Here is a 20,921-nt window from a genome sequence, read left to right as displayed (position 1 = left end):
GAGCTAGTGCACCAGTAGGGTCATGTTGGAAAGAGCTTGTTTGGTGTCATCAAATGCTCTGGTCATGTCTGCTGACCAGTCAAGCACGTGTTTAGCAGCTTTACATTCAAGGGCATCATACAGGAGGAGCATAAATTCTGCAAATCATGGAATAAAGCAGTGATAAAAATTCACCATACCTAAAAGCTCCTGTAGTTTTTAGTAGTGCGGGAAGGTAGTAGTGTTTAGTAGTGTTATGGGAAATCCATAACAGCAGGGTCTTTTGATGGGAGGGGTTTTGCACCTTCTGTGGTTGAGAAAGTCAATGGCTGACAACCCAAACTGGCATTTAGCAGGGTTAATAATCAACTCGTGCTAGCTTAAGTGCTCAAAAAATGTGCGGAATTTTCTCGCATTGCAAATTGGGCCTCGGCTTGTACAAATCAAACAACGATATTTTACTTCCCAAACTCCGGCAGTTTCAAAGCAACTGCATTGGCCAATATGTTGAATAACTCTGGAATAGTTCAAGAGCATTAGGATCACCAGTGTAGGTTTCCGTAAATAAAACAGCAGAGGTGTTTTACGTTTAAGGGAAATCGTAACAACCGAGAACATAAAACATGGTGAATACTTCACATTAGCACATCATCATGTCAGACCAGCTTCTTAAAGTGAACCCCAACTCAATGTCGGTGGTTTTGAACTTTGCAAATATTTCCACCCTCCACAACACTATTACTGACTCATGGAGTCACGCAACACAGGTGGAGTCCTTCACCCCACCGTATCCATGCCAACTTTCAAGCATCTATCTATATTGTTAATCCCAATTACAAACATGATTGCTTTTCCCAATGTTTAAATTGTTGACCTGAATTTAACTTTCTCAGCTGCTGTGGTTGGACTGTGACAGAACACCTGAAGTTGAACACAATCTTCACCCTGAGCAAACTGAGCAAACTCATGTACAATCAATAGATGTATTTATTTATTGAGATGCACCGTGGAATAGGCTCTTCTGGCCCTTTATGACTCACCACCCAGCAATCCCCCAATTTAACCCTGGCCTAATCATGGGACAATTTACAATGACCAGTTAATCTATCTACGTCTTTGAAATGTAGGCGAGAACTGGAGCACCCGGAGGAAACCCACATGGGCACGGGGAGAACGTACAAACTCCACACAGAAAGCAGCAAGTTATATACTCTATGTTACCTTTCTAAACAAAAAAGAAGAAGCAATTTTTATTGTTTTACCTCCTTGCACTGGCACCTACACTTACAGGGTACTCTGAGAAGTGTATCTCCTTGAGATTTCAATGCCCAAATATCAGGAGGCTTTCAAAAAAGGGAGATCCACATAACAGCTTCTTGTCCACAGGGCTCATACGTGTAAGAGCACCTACCTTGAAGGGTGAGAAAGGTGGATAAAAATGAAAGCTGTGCGCCGATTAATTATTAGTTAAAAATAAATATCCATTCTGAGTAAAAGCCTGAAGTTGGTGAAAAGATTGAAATAGCTGTATTGCTTATCTGAGTATTCTTATCTCTTGGTGCATGGTCAGGTTGTTGATAGCTGTGGGTGAAGGTAATTTCAAAAGGACAAAAGGACAGAACAGAATGAGTTACATTCAGAATCAGAATCGGGTTTATTATCAGTGGCATGTGTCGAGAAATTTGTTAACTTAGCAGCAGCAGTTCAATGCAATACATGATAATATAGACATTAATTAACAAATCAATCAATTAGAGTAAGTATATATATGTATTGCGTATTAAATAGAATTTTAAAAAGGCTGAAATAACATATTAAAAAAGTGAGATAGTGTTCATGGGTTCAATGTCCATTTAGGAATTGGATGGCAGAGGGGAAAAAGCTGTTACTGAATCACTGAGTGTGTGACTTTAGGCTTCTGTACCTCCTACCTGATGGTAGCAATGAGAAGAGGGCATGCCCTGGGTGATGGGGGTCCTTAATAATGGACGCTGCCTTTCAGAGGCACCGCTGCTTAAAGATGTCTTGTATACGATGGAGGCTAGTACCAAAGATAGAGCTGACTAATTTTACAACTTTCTTTAGCTTCTTTCAGGCCTGTGCAGTAGCAACCCCACCCCTCCACCCCCATACCAGACAGTGATGCAGTCTGTCAGAATGCTCTCCACAGTACATCTACAGAAGTTTTGAGTGTTTTAGGTGACAAACCAAATCTCTTCTAATGAAATATAGCCGCTGTCATGTCTTTTTTATAGCTGCATTGATATTTTGGGACCAGGTTAAATCTTCGGAGATCTTGACACCCAGGAACTTGAAATTGCTCAGTCTCTCTACTTCCGAGCCCTCTATGAGGATTGGTTTGTATTCCCTCGTCCTACCCTCCCTGAAGTCCCCAATCAGCTCTTTGGTTTTGCTGACATTGAGTGCCAGGTTGTTGCTGCAACACCATTCAACTACCTGATATATCTCACTCCTGTATGCTCTCTCACCTCCATCTGAGATTCTACCAACAATAGTTGAGTCATCAGCAAATTTATAGAGGCATCTGAGCTATATTTGGGACACAGTCATAGATAAAAAGTCAGTAAAGCAGTGGGCTAAGCACACACCCCTGAGGTGCACCTGTGTTGATGGTCAGTGAGAAAGAGATATTATTTCCAATCCACACGGCTTGTGGTCTTCTGGTTCGGAAGTCGAGGATCCAATTGCAGAGCGAGGTACCAAGGCCCAGTGATGTAGCTTATATTGTAGGACCGTGGGAATGATGGTGTTAAACACTGACATCACAGGTATATGTCATGAAATGTGTTGTTTCGCAGCAACAGTATAGTGCAATAAATAATAATAAAAGCTATAAATTACAATAAGAAAGGTATATAAAAATTAAATTAAATAAGCATTGCAAAAAAGAGCAACAAAAGTGAAAAAAAACTAGTGAGGTAGTGTACATGCCTTCACTCTCTATTCTGAAATCTGATGGTGAAGGGGTAGAAGTTGTTCCTGAAATGTTGAGTGCTTGTCTTCAGTCTCCTTCAGACCTGACTAAATGATCTGGTGATTTTGCAATTTCCTGCCCCTCCACCTGTCTTCATATCTTCTGCAAACTAGGCTACAAAGCCAGTAATTCCATAATCTGAATCACTGACATACAACGTAAAAAGAAGCGATCCCAAACCAACCCTTGGGGATCACTGCAAGCTACCAGCCGCCAATCAGAAAAGATACTCTTTATTCCCACTCTTTGCATCCTGCTGATCAGCTAATGGTCTTTCAGGCTAGTATTTTTCCTGTAATATCATGGGCTTTTATCTTGCTAAGGAGTCTCATGTGTGGCATCTTTTCAAAGGCCTTTGGAAAATCCAAATACACAACATCCACTGATTCTCCTTTGTCTATTCTGCTTGTTATTTCCTTAAAGAATTCCAACAGATTTCACAGGCAAGATTTTCCCTTGAGGAAACCATGCTGACTACAGCTTATTTTATGATGTGCCTCCAAGTACCCTGAAACTTCATCCTTCACAATTCACTCCAACATCTTCCCAACCACTAAAGTCAGGCTAACTGGCCTACAATTTCCTTTCCTCTGCCTGTCTTCCTTCTTGAAGAGTGGAGTAACATTTACAAAGTCCTCCAAAGCTACTCCAGAATTTGCCAAGCACCTACACTCTGTCCACCAGAAAAAGAGGAATCTTCCAGTGGCTACACATTTTAATTGCACTTCCCAATCCCAGTCAGACATGTCAGTCCATGGCCTCCTCTACCATCACGATGAGGCCACACTCAGGTTGGAGGAACAGTACTTTATATTCTGTCTGGGTAGCCGCCAACCTGATGGCATGAACACTGATTTCTCGAACTTCCATTACTGCTCGCTACCGTCCTTCTCTATTCCCTATCCCAATTTCCTGTCTTATTTCCTTGCCTGCCCATCTGCTTGGCAAGTGAGACTTGTGGCTGTGAAACAATCTCAGGTTCTGGGGCCTCCTCCGTGGTGGTTGTAGGAGTTGACTCCAAGACTGCAGGAAGTGGTTCTGACTGCTCTGGACACCTTTCTTCTCCTTCCTTTTTCTTCTTCTAGTGTGTGCATTTTGATCTTGGGAAGGTCCATTTAATTCACTGGAATATTCTCTTATTCATCCTTCTATTGCTCCCTTTACTATCTGATCTCTCCTCTTGGTTTCCTCAACCACAACCACATCTGAAGTATCCTCTGTTTTTCTATCTCCATTGACTCCTTTCTTTTTGCCATTCTATTCATCCAGCTGGGCTTTGGTCTTTTCATTTACTTTTACAAGCAGCTTTTAGCCTCCCAGTTGAAGTTCATACAATAACCTAATAGCACGCAGAATGGATTCTGGTTCTGTCTACTCACAAAAGACAAATGCTTGCAACTTTTCTGAAACTCCTTGAACTCTCTTCCAGCTTAAAATCAAGCCAAAATTTGGAAGTAATTGCCTGATTAACATATCAAAGCCTTTCTCAGATATGTTACCTACAAAAACTGTAGTTAGAGCACTGTTTTCACGCTTCCTCTGAGCAGCATGGTCCTTCTTTGATCCAATGTGCTTTCCAGCCAGAGGCATAGAGGTTGGCATCAGCACCTATTTTTCCTCTGTTGGGCAACGCTTCATGGTGTATAGCATGGAGAGAAATGTGGCATAATCCATTATCGTTTTAAATTCACTTTCAGTTGACTTTGTTGAAGGTGATGTAGCGTGCAAATGGTGGATGGATCTCCAAACAAGTTGTAGTTGTCTCAGCCACTTACGTCTCCACAATGCTGGCCCTCCTGTTTTTACCATATACAAGCTTAATGTGGCTTGTTGGTTGCTATATTTCACTGTTACAAATGTCATTCCCACAGGAATAATCTTTTTTTCCAGTATAAGTTCTTAGTTGGCTATCTGCAGGCTTTAGTTCAATACTTTTGAAATCCTATTCAAACCCATTTTGTGGAATGAATGAAACAGCCCAACCAGTGTCTAAATCCATTTTAATTAATTTGCCTTTCAGTTCTGGTGTAAGCCATATTGCTTGTCTATTGTTAGTTTTCACATAGTAAACTTCAAGGCTACCTAGTCCTGTGTCACTCATCATTGTTGGATTTTTCATCAAAAGAATGCAGATCAGTGCTCTTTTTGAAACTACAACTTTTTTTTTTGTCTTTTTCTCTTTCCTGTGCAGTCCATTTATAGTTGTCTGCCTGACATGCTCTTTGCATGTGTCCAACTTTGTTGCATTTTCTGCATGTTTTATCTTTAAATCTGCATTGATGCATATGTGAGGTCCTGCCACAATGGTAACAGAATTTGTTTGGCCAGGCCGGTTTTTGTTTAGACATTGTAATTTTGTTTATGCTCACTTTCATTACTGACTGCAACTCAATTGCATCTCTGTCTGCTGTTTCCATTGATATAGATATTTCAACTGCTCTTTAAATGTAAGTTGTGCTTCATTTAGGAGCCATTTTTGAATGATTTCTTCGAAGATTCTTCTAAGATTGAACTCACAATGGTCAGACCATCTCTTCAATTCAGCCACATATGCTAAAATGGACTCCCCTTCCTTTTGATTCTGTTCATGAAACCTAAACAGTTCTGCAATCAACAATGTATTGAGTTCTAAATGTTTCTGCAGTATTTTCATGATATCAGCAAAATTCACTTCAACTGTTCTATGAAACAGCTAAACTTCGCAGCAAACTATACACCTTTAAACCCAATACACTCAGCAAAATTGGTACTTGTTTCTCATTGGCTATTTCACTTGTTTTAAAACACTGCTCAATTAGCTATTCCAGTTATCTCATATGCAACTGAATGCCTTTATCTTTCTGATGAAGTCAGTCATTTCTGCTTTTTTTGTTTATGATTATTATAACCCAGTATTCAAAGTATGAACCCATGAATTTGTCCATTTTCTGCCTTTTTTAAACTCGATCGTCTTTACTTTTGTGAAGCAAATGTACTGCTCCAAAGAAAAAAATGTGGTGCTCTTTTTTTTTACTTGAAGGTTTCTCAATGTACTGCTGTTTTTTTTAAATATCTCACTGAGCTTCAACAGATAGGTAGTCATCTTGGATTCATTTTAAAAATATCTCTTTGCAATGTTACGTTTTGTAACTTCAAAACATAAAAACTAATTGCAAGAAAAGGACAGGAGCCCAAGAGTTGTGAGTCTTAGTTTGTTCTTTACTTTAAAGCAAAGCACACGTGTCGCATGGTATCATCATGTGGTATCCAATTCACATATTTTTATATATATAACCTGCAATGAATTTTTCAATGAACAAGAATGCTTAACTAAACAGTATATTCACAATATTACTTAAATATTACTGATATATTAAATACACAATATTTTCCACTGCTGATCCCTATGAGAACTAGTGTGTTTTTCAACTCCTGAAGTCCACAATCAATTCCTTATTGACGTTGAGTGCAAGGTTGTTATTGCTACACCACTCAACCAGCTGATCTATCTCACTTCTGCACACCTCCTTGTCACCATCTGAAATTCTGCCAACAAAAGTTGTGTCATCAGCAAATTTACGGGTAGTGTTTGAGCTGTGCTCATAGCCATGGGTATAGAGAGAGAGTAGATCAGGGCCTCACTGAGGTGTGCCAGTGTTGATTGTCAGTGAGGAGGAGATGCTATTTCAAATCCACACTGACTGTAGTCTCCTGGTGAGGAAGTCAAGGATCCAGTTGCAGAGGAAGGTAAAGAGGCCCAGGTTTTGGAGCTTTGATTGGATCTGAGGGCATGATTGTGTTGAATGCTGAGCTGTAATCAATAAACAGCAGCCAGGTGCAGGGTGTTGTTATTGTCCAGGTGATCCAAGGCCAAGTGGAGAGCCAATGAGATTGCATCCGCTGTGGAGCCATTGCGGCAATAGGTAAATTGCAGTAGGTCCTTTCCGAGGCTGGAGTTGATTCTGGCCATTACCAACCTCTTAAAGCACTTCATCACAGTGGATGTGAGTACCACTCAGCAGCAATAATCAGTGAGGCAGCTCACTCTGCTCTTCTTGGTCACCCTTTTGAAGCAGGTGGGAACCTTTGATTGCAGTAGTGAGGAGATTGTAGACATCCTTGAACGCTCCCACCAGTTGGTTGGCACAGGTTTCCAGGTAAATCATCAAGGCCTGACATCTTGTAAAGGTTCACCCTCTTGAAAGATGTTCTGATGTCGGCCTCTGAGACAGAGGTCATAGGGTCATCAGATACTGCAGGGATTCGCATAGGTGTAGTTTTATTCTCCCTTTAAAAGTGTGCATTAAAGGTGCTGAGCTCATCAGGGAGAGAAGCATCAGGGCCACTCATGATGTTGTGTTTTGCCTTGTAGGAAGTAATGGCCTGCAATCCCTGCCACAACTGACATGCATCCGACTCCATCTCAAATTTAAATTGGAATTGTTTTATCGCTTTCAATATTGCATTCCCTCAGTCATACATGGACTACTTGTATAGTTCTGGATCAACAGTCTTGAATGCCACAGATCTGGCCCTCAGCAGACTATGAACCTCCTGGGTCATCCACGGCTTTTGGTTTGGATATGATGAAGTCGGCGACAACTGTGGCATATTCATTCAAGTTTGAAGATGAATCCCTGAATACTGTCCAGTCCATGGACTCATAGCAATCCTGTAAGTGCTCATCCATGTCCCTTGACCACATCTTCTTTGTTCTCACCACTGGTGCTGCAGTCTTTAGTCTCTGCCTATACACTAGGGGTAGAAATACAGCTGGGTGATTCCAAAATATGGGTATGAGATTCATTCTTGATGGTGGTGTAACATAGGTCAGCTGTGTTGGCTCCTCTGATTCCACAGGTGATATGTTGGTGGACGTTGTTCGGAGACTTCTTCAAGCTGGCCTGGTTGAAATTCCCCACAAAGAGAGGAAAGTCATCCTGGTGCACTGTTTTGTGACTGGTGATCATGGTGCTCAGCTCCTCCTATGCTTGCCTGATGTTGGCCAGAGGTGGAATGTACACCACTACCAGGCAGAAAACTTCCAGAACAGATAAAATGGATGACAATGTACTACTAGACATTTCAGGTTGGGTGAGCAGGAATAAGATGGAACTGCTATGTATGTGCAGCACGATGAGTTAATCATAAAGTATACTCCACCTCCACTACCTTTAAAAACTTTAGTTGTCCTGTCTTTGCAGAGAACGGTGAAGCTATCAGGCTGCAGTGCTGTGTCTGAAATGGCAGGGTTGAGCCATGTCTCTGTGAAGCAAAGTACATAGCAGTCTCTGATGTCCCTCTGGTACTGCAATCTTGTTCTGAAGTCTTCGATTTTATTTTCCAGAAATTGTACATTCGCCAGCAAGATAGTTGGGAGTGGAGGAGGGTTTTCAGTTCTTTGCGTTTCAATCATACCTGCAAATCAATTCGCCTTCTACACTTCCATTTTAATAAAGGGGATTTTTTTATACGTCTTAAAACAGTGTTGCCTGTGACTGTGAATTTCAGTTATAGTAGTCCTAACTGGGAATATTTGATGAACACCATCAGAACTGCATGCGTCACTAATTATCAGTGTCATATTGAGATTGTGTGTAGTTGCACACACTCATATGTATCGTGGGTAACAAGAAGAGACTGTGGAATTTTTGAGCTGAAAGTGAAGTATTTGTAGTATGCTGTACTTATAACAGCCCACTATTCTGATTCAGACGACCCTGCCTAAAATGCTGGGTTTGGACATAATTAACAGACGCTGCTCCTTAAATAGATATGTTCACAGAGAACTTAATCGTAGGTTTTAGCAGTTGAAGACTCGTATCCTTTTTTTTTGGTTTTTTTATGTAACCATCATTTACCTCATTAGTATAGACAATAGCAGAAAACTACAGTCCACCATAAACTGAGTTCTTTATGTTCTTGCATGAAATTGAAGGATGTTGATGTCTAATAAAAGGGAGCTGTTCCATCAAAGACTGGGAATAGACAATCATTAGGTAGAGCATAGTTAAAATCAAAGGCAGGTTCCACTTTCTTCTCCCCAAAAGTGTGCTGAAATCCCAATGTCAGAAGACTACTTTCTACTCTAATAGTATACCATTTGTTTTGGTTCTATCAACCATCAGACCCTTTGAGTGAGATGTTAATTGGAAAATAGTGGATGCTGTGAATACATAGAACACCAGTGAGAAGCTTTTATCCTTTGCTGAGTAATTGCTAACAAGATTTCAGCTAATTTCTCACAGGAAGTGAGGTATCAGGGACAGGTAACCAATGGGATTCATGTTCCTGCTGGTAAATATATGGCATCCTAATAGCAGCACCACTGAAGGGAACAAGAGAACAGAATTGTACCTCAAAAACTGCTTGGAAAGTATTAAATCTGTTCCCATAGCTGTCTTGGGCAAGGAGTTCTGAACTTTGTTATAGTTCCCTTGTAAAGCATGTGGAATGTAACAAGGGCTGTGGTTGTGGAAGTGTAGAAATGGGGAAGGCTATACGTCTGGACTGAAGGAATTCAGAGAGAAGTTGGTAAAAGATGCTCTCAGTTTATTTGGTGAGTGATTTTGATTAGCTGTGGCCAAACTGGTCTCAAACTCTGCTCTGAGTCAGAAGGCTGAGACATTAAGCAAATATTTTGCATCTGTGTACAAGCTAGAGGACATAATAAGTGCAGCAGAAATAGAAAGGAACCAAGGTTCTGAACAAACTCAGAAACTTAACTCAATAACACTCAGGAGATATTAGGGGGAACAAAATCAATTAAGTCCTATGGACCCAACAGCCTGAATTCAAGGAGTTCAAAAGACTGTGAAGGTAATGTTTCCATTAGTCCATAACACCATAAGATGTAAAAGCATAATTTGGCCCATTGAGTCCGTTCCACAATTTAAACATGGCCGATTTATTTTTTGTCTCAAACACATTCTCCTACCTTCTCCTCATAACCTTTGATGTTAATCAAGTGCCTATCAACCTCCGCTTTAAATATACCCAATGATTTTGCCTCCACAGCTGTCTGTGGCAATGAGTTCCACAGTATCATCACCCTCTGAGTAAGGAAATTTCCTCATCCTCTCTTTTGTAAAGGAACATTCTTCTATTCTGAGGCTGCGACATCTGGTCCTAGAAACTCCCACTATTGGAAACATCCTCTCCACATCCTCTCTACCTAGACTTCCAATATTACATAGATAACCCCCGCACCCCCATTCTTATAAATTCTGATGACTACGAGCCCAGAGTCATCAAATGCTCCTCGTACATTAACTGTTTCATTCCTGGAATCATTCTTGTGAACCTCCTCTGGACCCTCCCCAATGCAGCACATTTTTTCTTAGGTAAGGGGCCCAAAACTGTTTACAATAATCCAAGTGTGGTCTGACTAATGCTTTTTAAAGCCTCAGCATTACATCCTTGCTTTTATATTCCAAACCCCTGAAAATGAATTAAATTTGCCTTCCTTACTACCGACTCAACCTACAAGTTAACCTTTTGGGAATCCTGCAACAGGCCTCTCAAGTCCCTTTGCATCTCCAATTTCTGAATTTGCTCCCCATGTAGGAAATAGTCTATGCCTGTATTGCTTTTACCTAAGTGCATAACCATGCACTGCCCTACACTGTATTCCATTAGCCTCTTCTTTGCCCATTCTCCTCATCTGTCTAAGATGTCTGTAGATTCCCTGCTTCCTTAGCACTGCCTGGCCCTCCACATATCTTTGTAACATCTACTAACTTGGCCACAAAACCACCAATTCAGTCACGAGATTATTACCATGTAACGTGAAAAGTAGTGGACTCAACACAAACCCCTTGTGGAACTCCACTAGTCGTCAGCAGCCAACCAGAAAGAACCCTTTTATTTTAACTATTTCCTTCCTGCCACTCAGCCAATCTTCCATCAATCTTTCTTGTAATAACATGGATCCTTATCTTGTATAGCAGCCTCATGCAGGGCACTTTGACAAAGGCCTTTTGAAAACCCAAGTAAATGACTTCTACTGACATTCCTTTGTCTATCCTGCTTGTTATTTTCTCAAAGAATTCCAATAGATTTATCAAGCAAGATTTCCCTTAAGGAAACCATGCTGACTATTTTATTGTGTGTCCCCAAGTATCCAAAAATTTCATCCTTAATAATGCTTAACAATGGTTTCTACCTTCTTGCCAACCACAGTCAGGCTAACTGGCCTATAATTTTCTGTCTTCTGTCTCTCTCCTTTCTTAAAGAATGGAATGACATGTGCAATTTTCCTGTCCTACAGAAGCATTCCAGAGTAGAGTGATTATTGAAAGATCACTACTAATGTCTCCACAATCTCTTCAGCTACCTCTTTCAGAACCTTGGGGTATAATTCATCTGGTCTATGTAACTTATCCACATTCAGACCTTCCAGCTCCCCAGTCAGCTTCACCTTAGTAATAGTGACTCCACTCACTTCTGCCCTCTGCCAGTTTTGAACTTCTGCCATATTGCTGGTATCTTCCACATTGAAGACTGATGCAAAGTACTTATTCAGTTCAGCCACCATTTAGAAATATTAGAAATATAGAAAGCCTACAGCACAAAGCAGTGCCGAACATGTCCTTACCTTGGAAATTACCTATAGCCCTCTATATTTCTAAGCTCCATGTACCTATCCAGGAGTCTCTTAAAAGACCCTATCGCATCTACCTCTACCACCGTCACCAGCAGCCCATTCCATACACTCACCGCTCTCTGCATAAAAAACTTACCCCTGACATTTCCTCTGTACCTACTTCCAAGCACCTTAAAACTATGCCCTCTCGTGCTAGCCATCTCAGCCTTGGGAAAAAGCCTCTGACTATCCACACAATCAATGCCTCTCATCATCTTGTACACCTCTATCAGGTCACCTCTCATCCTCCGTCACTTTAAGGAGAAAAGGCCGCGTTCACTCAACAAATTCTCATAAGGCATGTTCCCCAATCCAGGAAACATCCTTGTAAATTTCCTCTGCACCCATTCTATGGTTTCCACATCCTTCCTATAGTGAGGTGACCAGAACTGAGCACAGTACTCCAAGTGGGGTCTGACCAAGGTCCTATATAGCTGCAGTATTACCTCTTGACTCTTAAACTCAGTCCCACGATTAATGAAGGCCAATGCATCGTATGCCTTCTTGACCACAGAATCGACCTGTGCAGCAGTTTTGTGTGTCCTGTGGACTAAGACACCAAGATCCCTCTGATCCTCCACACTGCCAAGAGTCTTACCATTAATACTATGTTCTGTCATGATATTTGACCTACCAAAATGAACCACCTCACACTTATCTGGGTTGAACTCCATTTGCCACTTCTCAGTCCGGTTTTACATCCTATCAATGTTCCGCTGTAACCTCTGACAGCCCTCTACACTATCCACAACACCCCCAACCTTTGTGTCATCAGCAAATTTACTAACCCATCCCTCCACTTCCTCATCCTCTCTCTTCTGTCTTCGGTTGTCCATCGAAATCCGATGACGACGTCCACTCCTTTAACGGTGAGATCTTTGATGACTATACAGTCCTATCCTGGACCCACAAGCTCTATTGCAGGTGGGACATGTATATGTAGTAGTGGTGGTGGTAGTGGTGGCAACCATGGCTGCATTTCTCCTGGCTCCCTTCTGCTGTCTTTTGGTTGTTCTTTCCATCTCCAGAATACGAACCCCATCCCTACACAGCTGTGCCACGTGGTACAGTCAGCAGCAACATCCTCCAGGTCCTCAGATCTGATCTTGCACTTCCTTCAAGCATTCTTCATCTGATCTTTATAGCGCTTCTTCAGCCCTGCAGCTGAGCGTCGACCATGAAGTAGCTGGCCGTATAACACTCTGCAGGGTAGCCAAAATGGGGGCATCCTTATCACGTGCCCCAGCCACTGCAGCTGATGCTGGGTGATCATGGCCTCAATACTTCTGCAGTTGGTCTTTACAAGTATTTCAGTGTGAGGCACCCGCTCACGCCGGGTAATTCCCAGGATGCGCTGGAGGCAGCTTATGTGGAAGTACTCCAAGGACTTGATGTGACAGCTATAGGTTACCCAAGCTTCACAGCTATAAAGGAGGGTGGTGACACAGATCGCTTGGTATACAACGACCTTTGTGGAGGGACGAAGGCTCCTGTTCTGAAAGACTCTACGCCAAAGTCTCCCAAAGGCAGCTGATGCCTGTTTAATGTGGCTCTGGATGTCGTCATCAATGTCTCTATCCTCAGAGAGAATTCTCCCCTGATATTTGAAGGACTTCCTCATGGAGGACATTTATAAATATCATTAGAGTAGGGATCCCAGAACAGATCCCTGAGGCAAACCACTGGTCACCAACCTCCATGCAGAATATGAACCATCTACAACCACTCTTTGCCTTCTGTGGGCAAGCCAGTTCTGGATCCACAAAGCAATGTCCCCTTGGATCCCATGCCTCCTTACTTTCTCAATAAGCTTTGACTGGGGTACCTTATCAAGTGCCTTGCTGAGATCCATATGCACCACACCTACTGCTCTACCTTCATCAATGTGTTTAGTCACATCCTCAAAAAATTCAGTCAGGCTCGTAAGGCACGACCTGCCTTTGACAAAGCCATGCTGACTATTCCTAATCATATTATGCCTCTCCAAATGTTCATAAATCCTGCCTCTCAGGATCTTCTCCATCAACTTACCAACCACTGAAGTAAGACTCACTCGTCTATAATTTCTCAGGCTATCTCTACTCCCTTTCTTGAATAAAGGAACAACATCTGCAACCCTCCAATCCTCCGGAACCTCTCTAGTCCCCATTGATAATGCAAGATCATTGCCAGAGGCTCAGCAATCTCCTCCCTCGCCTCCCACGGTAGCCTGGGGTATATATCGTCCAGTCCCGGTGACTTATCCAACTTGATGCTTTCCAAAAGCTCCAGCACATCCTCTTCCTTAATATATACATGCTCAAGCTTTTCATTCTGCTGTAAGTCATCCCTACAATCACGAAGATTCTTTTCTGTAGTGAATACTGTAGCAAAGTATTAATTAAGTACCTCTGCTATTTCCTCCGGTTCCATACACACTTTTCCACTGCCATACTTGATTGGTTCTATTCTCTCACGTCTTATCCTCTTGCTCTTCACATACTTACAGAATGCCTTGGGGTTTTCCTTAATCCTGTCTGCCAAGGCCTTCTCATGGCCCCTTCTGGCTCTCCTAATTTCATTCTTAAGCTCCTTTCTGCTAGCCTTATAATCTTCTAGATCTCTATCATTACCTAGTTTTTTGATCCTTTCGTAAGCTCTTCCTTTCTTCTTGACTAGATTTGCACCATGGTTCCTATACCCTACCATCCTTTCCCTGTCTCATTGGAATGTACCTATGCAGAGCTCCACATGAATATCCCCTGAACATTTGTCACATTTCTTCTGAATGTTTCCCTGAGTACATCTGTTTCCAATTTATGCTTCCAAGATCTTGCCTGATATCCTCATATTTCCCCTTACTCCAAGTAATCACTTTCCTAACTTGTCTGTTCCTATCCCTCTCCAATACTATGGTAAAGGATATAGAATTGTGATCACTATCTCCAAAATGCTCTCCAACTGAGAGATCTGACACCTGACCAGGTTCATTTCCCAATACCAGATCAAGTACAGCCTCTCCTCTTGTAAGCTTTACATACTGTGTCGAGAAAGCTTCCTGAACACACCTAACAAACTCCACCCCATCTAAACCCCTCACTCTCGGGACATGACATGCCAATCAATATTTGGGAAATTAAAATCTCTCTCTACAGCAACCCTGTCATTACTACACCTTTCCAGAACCTGTCTCCCTATCTGTTCCTTGATGTCCCTGTTACTATTTGGTGGTCTACAAAAACACCCAGTAGAGTTATTGGCCCCTGCCTGTTCCTAACTTCCACCCACAGAGACTCCATAGACAATTCTTCCACAACTTCGTCCTTTACTGCAGCTGTGACATTATCTCTGATCAACAGTGCCACACCCCCACCTCTTTTGCCTCCTTCCCTATCCTTTCTGAAACATCTAAAGCCTGGCACTCGAAGTAACCATTGCTGCCCCTGAGCCATCCAAGTCTCTGTAATGGCCACAACATCATTGCTCCAAGCACATCTGCATTGTTCATAATACTCCTAATTTCTCTGACCTCCATTACGAGCTCTCCAGCCTCATTTTCCGCTGGTCTGATATTCACTCTTGCCTCTTTATATGTTGGAAAAAAATCTATTTGTATCCTCTTTTATGTCTTTATATTTTGTCTTTTCTCTCCTTTTTGCCTTCTGTTGGATTTTAAAAGCTTCTCAATCCTCTAGCTTCCCACTATTTTAAAGTTTGAATTTGAATTTGAATTTATTTAACTCTTACATCCATCCCACAATGTGAGGGAGTAAAAATCTGTGTGTTATGACTCTGTCACAATGTACAGGCATGTGAATTTATAAATCTAATGGCTTGTAGAAAGAAGTTGTCCCATTGGCCCTGGCTTATATGCTGCGGTATCATTTACAAGACGGAAGCAGCTGGAACAGTTTATGGTTGGGGTGACTGATGGCCTCGATGATCTCCCAGACCTTCTTTATGCACCTGCTGCTGTAGAAGTCCTCAATGGAGGAAACTTCATGCCTACAGATCTGCTGGGCTATCCATACCACTCTCTGCAGTGCCCAGTGTTCAAGGTGGGTGCAGTTCCTCTAGCAGGCAGATTTACAGCCAGTTGGATGCTCTCAATGGTGCCTCTGTAGAAGGTCTTCAGAATTTGGGGGCTCATGCCAAACTCCTTCAGTCGCCTGAGGTGGAAGAGATGCTGGTTGTGCTTTTTTTAAAACCACACAGCTGGTGTGTACAATCCAGGTGAGATCTTCGGTGATGTGTAGATCGAGGAACTTTAAACTACTCACCCTCTACTCACTGCGGTACTGCAGGGCTACTCACCGGAGTCCCATTGATGTTGATCAGGGTGAGCCTATCTCCATTCCTCCTGTAATCCCACGATCAGCACATTTGTTTTTTCGAGATTGAGGGAGAGGTTGCTATCTTGGCACGGCTATTTTTTTTTGCTATATTGTATGCCTACACTTTTTCTTTTATGCTGCCTTTGACTTCCCTTGTCAGCCACAGTTGCCTCATCCTCCCTTTAGACCGCTCTTCTCCTTTGGGATGAACCAATCCTGCATCTTCACAATAGCTCAGAAAAACTCCAGCCATTGCTGCTCTACCATTATCCCTGCTAGCGCCCCCTTCCAATCAACTTTGGCCAGCTCCTCCCTCATGATGTCTGCTCTTCTCTGGCGATATCACAAAATTTCTGAAATTCTGCAATATTTCCAGAACACTGGAAGGTAGCAAATGTAACAGAAGAGTAGATAAGGAGGAGCCAGTGGATGTGATCACACACAAAATGCTGGAGGAACTCAGTAAACCAGGCAGCATCTATGGAAAAGAGTGCAGTCGATGTTTTGGGCCGAGACCCTTCATCAAGATTGGAGAAAAAAATATGAGGGGTCAGATCCCTCATCTTTTCTTCTCCAGTCTTGATGAAGGGTCTTGGCCTGAAGTATCACCTGTTAACTCCTTTCCATAGATGCTGCCTGGCCTGCTAAGTTCCTCCAGCATTTTGTGTGTGTTGCTTGGATAGCCAGCATCTGCAGATTTTCTCTTGTTTGTGAGTGGATGAGATCAACCTGCATTTTCAAAACACGGTTGTTAAGATTCCTCACAAGATGCCAATATATAAGGATTCTATGGGTTTATGGCAACATATTATCTTGAATAATAGAGAGCTGGTTGTCCTTTTCAGATTGCCATGGGTTTTACTAGTGGGAAGCCGCAGGAATCAGTACTGGGCATTCATTGCTATTTACAAGTTACAATAGATTTAGATGAAAAGTGTGCAGTATTTAAGTTCATAGATGATGGAACTATGAGTGAAAAAATGAGCAGTGAAAAGAATTGAGGAAGTCCTCAAAGGAAACAAGCAGCTTAAGAATGAAAGCAAGAGGATGACAGGTGGCAGATTGCAAATGGGAGGTTATAAACTTTGGTATGAAGAATGGAAAAGCGGAACATTTTTTAAATGGCATTATGTAGTAAAGGTTGCTGTTCAGAGTGATTGTAGTGTATCAGTTCATGAACTACAAACAATGCACATGGAGGTACAGCATTAGTCAGGAAGGCAAATGAATGCTGCGGGGAGATTGGAGTACAAGAGTAACGAAGTCCTCCTGAGTTTATACAGCCTTCGATCAGGTCACACCTGGAGTGCTAAACAAGGTGTGTCTTTATTCAAGAGCTTTTCACAGACTGCCCTTTGCAACTTTTTATAAACATTATTGTATTCCAGGGAAGATGTAGTCACAACATGAAATCCTTGAAATGACAACTATTTTTTGCACCAACATTTCATATTCCACATTACTTTTTTAAAAGACAAAGAAATGTTTAATTAAAATATGCACATTTTGCAGATTTCATTAATTTAACTAAGCTGCAGTTCTCTCTCTCTCTCTCTCTCTCCCCCCCGCCCCCCCGCCGCCCCTTGATTTTCTCAATAGTATGGTTCTGCTTGCATAGAATTCCATTATTCCAACAAATTTCACGACATATACCGGTGATATGAAACCTGATTCTGATCATTTTCCACCTCTAGTTTATTCCATTGCTCTTTACAGACTGATCATTATCTATGAGTGGATCTGCAGTATAAGCCATTGTGTGATTTGGCTTCTTCAGGCAGTCAGATAGATCATAATTCCTCAATTGTACTGCTGGTTGCAGTGAATGAGTCTTGATGTACGACCTCCAGTCATTACAAATAGCTGCTAATTCGGTTGTCATCCGCTTTCTTTCTAGAGACAATGTTGCTGGCCACTTCCACACTTGGACTAGTACTTTAGGAGTTTGCACTCTGCAGTCCTGATGCACTGAATGTCTGCTAGCTAAGTCTTCTTTAACTTTGCATAGATCATCTGGTCCCCTCCCTCATAAAACCTGTACCCAAATATTAAATTTTAATTTTATTTAGAGAGACAGCACAGTAACTGGCCCTTGCAGCTGAAAGAGCCCATGCCGCCCATTTTACCCATGCGACCAGTTAAACTACTAACCTGTCCATATTTGCACTGTGGGAGGAAACAGGAGCACCTGGAGGAAACCCATGAGGTCGCAGGGTGAACATACAAACTCCTTGCAGACAGCAGCAGAATTGAACCAGGGTTGCTGGCGGTGTAATAACATAAAGTTAACCACCACAGTACCACACCGCATCCACTATGCTTAGAATCTTTCTATAATCTTATTCCACCTCTACTCAGGACCATTTGGCCTGTTTTCCTATGTTATACAACGCTGGTTAGTAAATAATTTATATCATCTGTGCTGAAATGCTTTTGTGTCTCGGACTGTGTCTGTATCTGTCCACAGACTGTGTATTCCTATGGTTTTCCACAGTCAGATCTTTTCACATGGCTCCAGATATCCCCACTGCTGCGGGTAAGGAAAGAAATATTGTTCTCTGGCTGTTGTAGCCCCGTCATTGTGAACTCTTGGCGTGGCGTCCACATTAGTATTTGTTTTTGATTTTCCAAGGTGAATGTTGTTTGATGTAGTGGCACAGCTCTGCACGTGGTGGTGCTGCTTTATGGTCATGGCTGAGTTTGGACTCAGAGAGCTGAGAATAGGCTTGTGGACAGCAATCAGTGTGAGCAGTCTCCCCACCAAGTGCCAATGCCACTTTCATTGGTACAGGGGACGTGTACAGGATGCATGATATGAAGCTGGTCGAACTCAGAAATTTGAAATATCACATGTCAGTTTCAACACTGACATTGGACAAAAACTCACTAGTGAGGCTTTTTTTGCCCAAGTTACTGGGTCTAGGACCAGAGATGATCTTTTATTCTTAATTATTGCTGAGGAGGTATTAATACTGGTGAGATCAAATTGGAATATAGGATTATTATAGGTTGTTGGATCATTCCCCCAAGTGACCTGAGCTGAGTAATATTGTTGGTCTTTTAGACTCTGATGATGGCATTAATTTTCTCATTTTTAAACAGGCTATCTACATCTACACACAGACCAAATAAATTATCCGCTTCTTGATTTACTTTAAGCTTGACATGACAATGATTTGAACTTCTAAGCCCTTCCTTAAATATCTAGAGATTCCCTTACTTCCTGACTGCTGCAACAAGAAAATCATAATTTCCACAAGCAAATAATTCCCTGCAACATTTTGTCTATAGTTACTTTGCATATTTTTGCTGTTGTTTCACCCCATATGGTGGTTTGTTGTTCCTTCCCATGCTTGTGGCGCATCAGCTGGCAACCTTGGCGTTTCTTTATCATTTTGTCTGTTTTTTCCAGGCCGAGTTGCTAGCTCAATGCCCAACCCAGCACCAATGGAAAGTATGCAAGAAGACGGCCGGATTCGAACCCACAACCACTCGTCTCAAAGTCCAATGTGTATGTCATTACAGCACCGAGCAACTATACGGTAGTTTAATATATGGAAGGTCACTTCTAGGTTTTAATGATCAAGATATGCTGCTTTCAGTGGTAGCACATGAGACAGCTTTCTTTGTAAATTGGGAATTGTCGGGGTGTAGGTAGAGGGTGTTGCTCATCATCAACCATTCACTTTGTAACTTTTTGCAGAGCCGAATGGTTTGCCACCTTGATGAATGACAAAGAAGGAATCCATTTGGCCCATCAAATCAATGCCAGCTCTCTGAGAAATCCCAACAATCCAATCCAAATAATTTCATGTGACCCCCATCTCTCACACATACCCATCACCCATCATCTCATCACAACAGTTCTTCCAACACCCAACTATGCTGGGGCAATTTAAAGTGGCCAATGAACCTACCAGCCTGCATGTCTTCAGGATATAAAAGAAAACCAGGTCTTCCAAGGAAACCCACACTGTCTCAGGGAGCACAACTGAGAACTGGGAGTAACTCCTCACAGACCACACCCAAGTTTAGGACAGAATCCGGGTTATGGTGCTGCAAGGCAGCAGCTCTACTAGCAACACCATGCACGCCCTGCTCTTCCACTCTCACAAGCAAGGGCACACAGGCTGTGAGAGCAAGTTTGCATACAAACCTGTCTTAAACACAGGTTCAAACACACATGGAAGTTCCAAACTGAAAACACTAACAAGAGAAAATCTGCGGATGCTGGAAATCCAAGCAACACACACACAAAATGCAGAAGGAACTCAGTACATAGGGCGGCATCCTTGGAAATGAACAAACAGTCAATGTTTCAAGCCGAGGCCTTTCTTCAGGACTGGAAAGAAAAGCAGAAGACATCAGACTAAAAAGGTGGGAGCAGGGGAAGGAGGATAGCGAGAAGGTGATAGGTGAAGGTAGGTGGGCAGAAAAGGTCAAAGGCTGGAGCAGAAGGAATCGGATAGAAGAGGAAAGTGGGTCGTAGGAGACAGGGAAGAGGAGGGGCACTGGGGGGAGGTGATAGGCAGGTGAGAAGAGGTATGAGGCCAGAGTGAGGAACTGAAGAGGGGAAGGGAAGGGAGTTTTTTTTTAATCAGAAGGAGAAATCGATATTCATGCCATCAGGTTGGAGGCATCAGGTATTGCTCCTCCCGCCTGAGGGTGGCCTCACCGTGGCACAAGAGGCGGCCACGGACCGACATGTTGGGACAGGAATGGGAATTGGAATTAAAATGTTTGGCCACTGGGAAGTTCCACTTTTAGCAGATGGAACGGATGGAACTGATATCTATCACCTTTTTTTTCTTTGCGAACTCTCTTGTGATGAACCTTGGGATGAACCACAGAAATAAAGGTGGTATAAAGGTAATTTAATGCTGGTGTTGATTTTCACAATCAGTATACACTGAAAATTATATTCCTGAATAAGATACATATCCAACAAACTGATTTTTTTTTTGTTTGATGAGTAGGGACTGAGCCATGTAGACAAGAATAATTTCCTGTT

The sequence above is a fragment of the Mobula hypostoma genome, chromosome 7 (assembly GCF_963921235.1).
Source record: "Mobula hypostoma chromosome 7, sMobHyp1.1, whole genome shotgun sequence".
NCBI classification, from domain to species: domain Eukaryota; kingdom Metazoa; phylum Chordata; class Chondrichthyes; order Myliobatiformes; family Myliobatidae; genus Mobula; species Mobula hypostoma.
Note: the sequence above shows the minus strand (reverse complement) of the source record.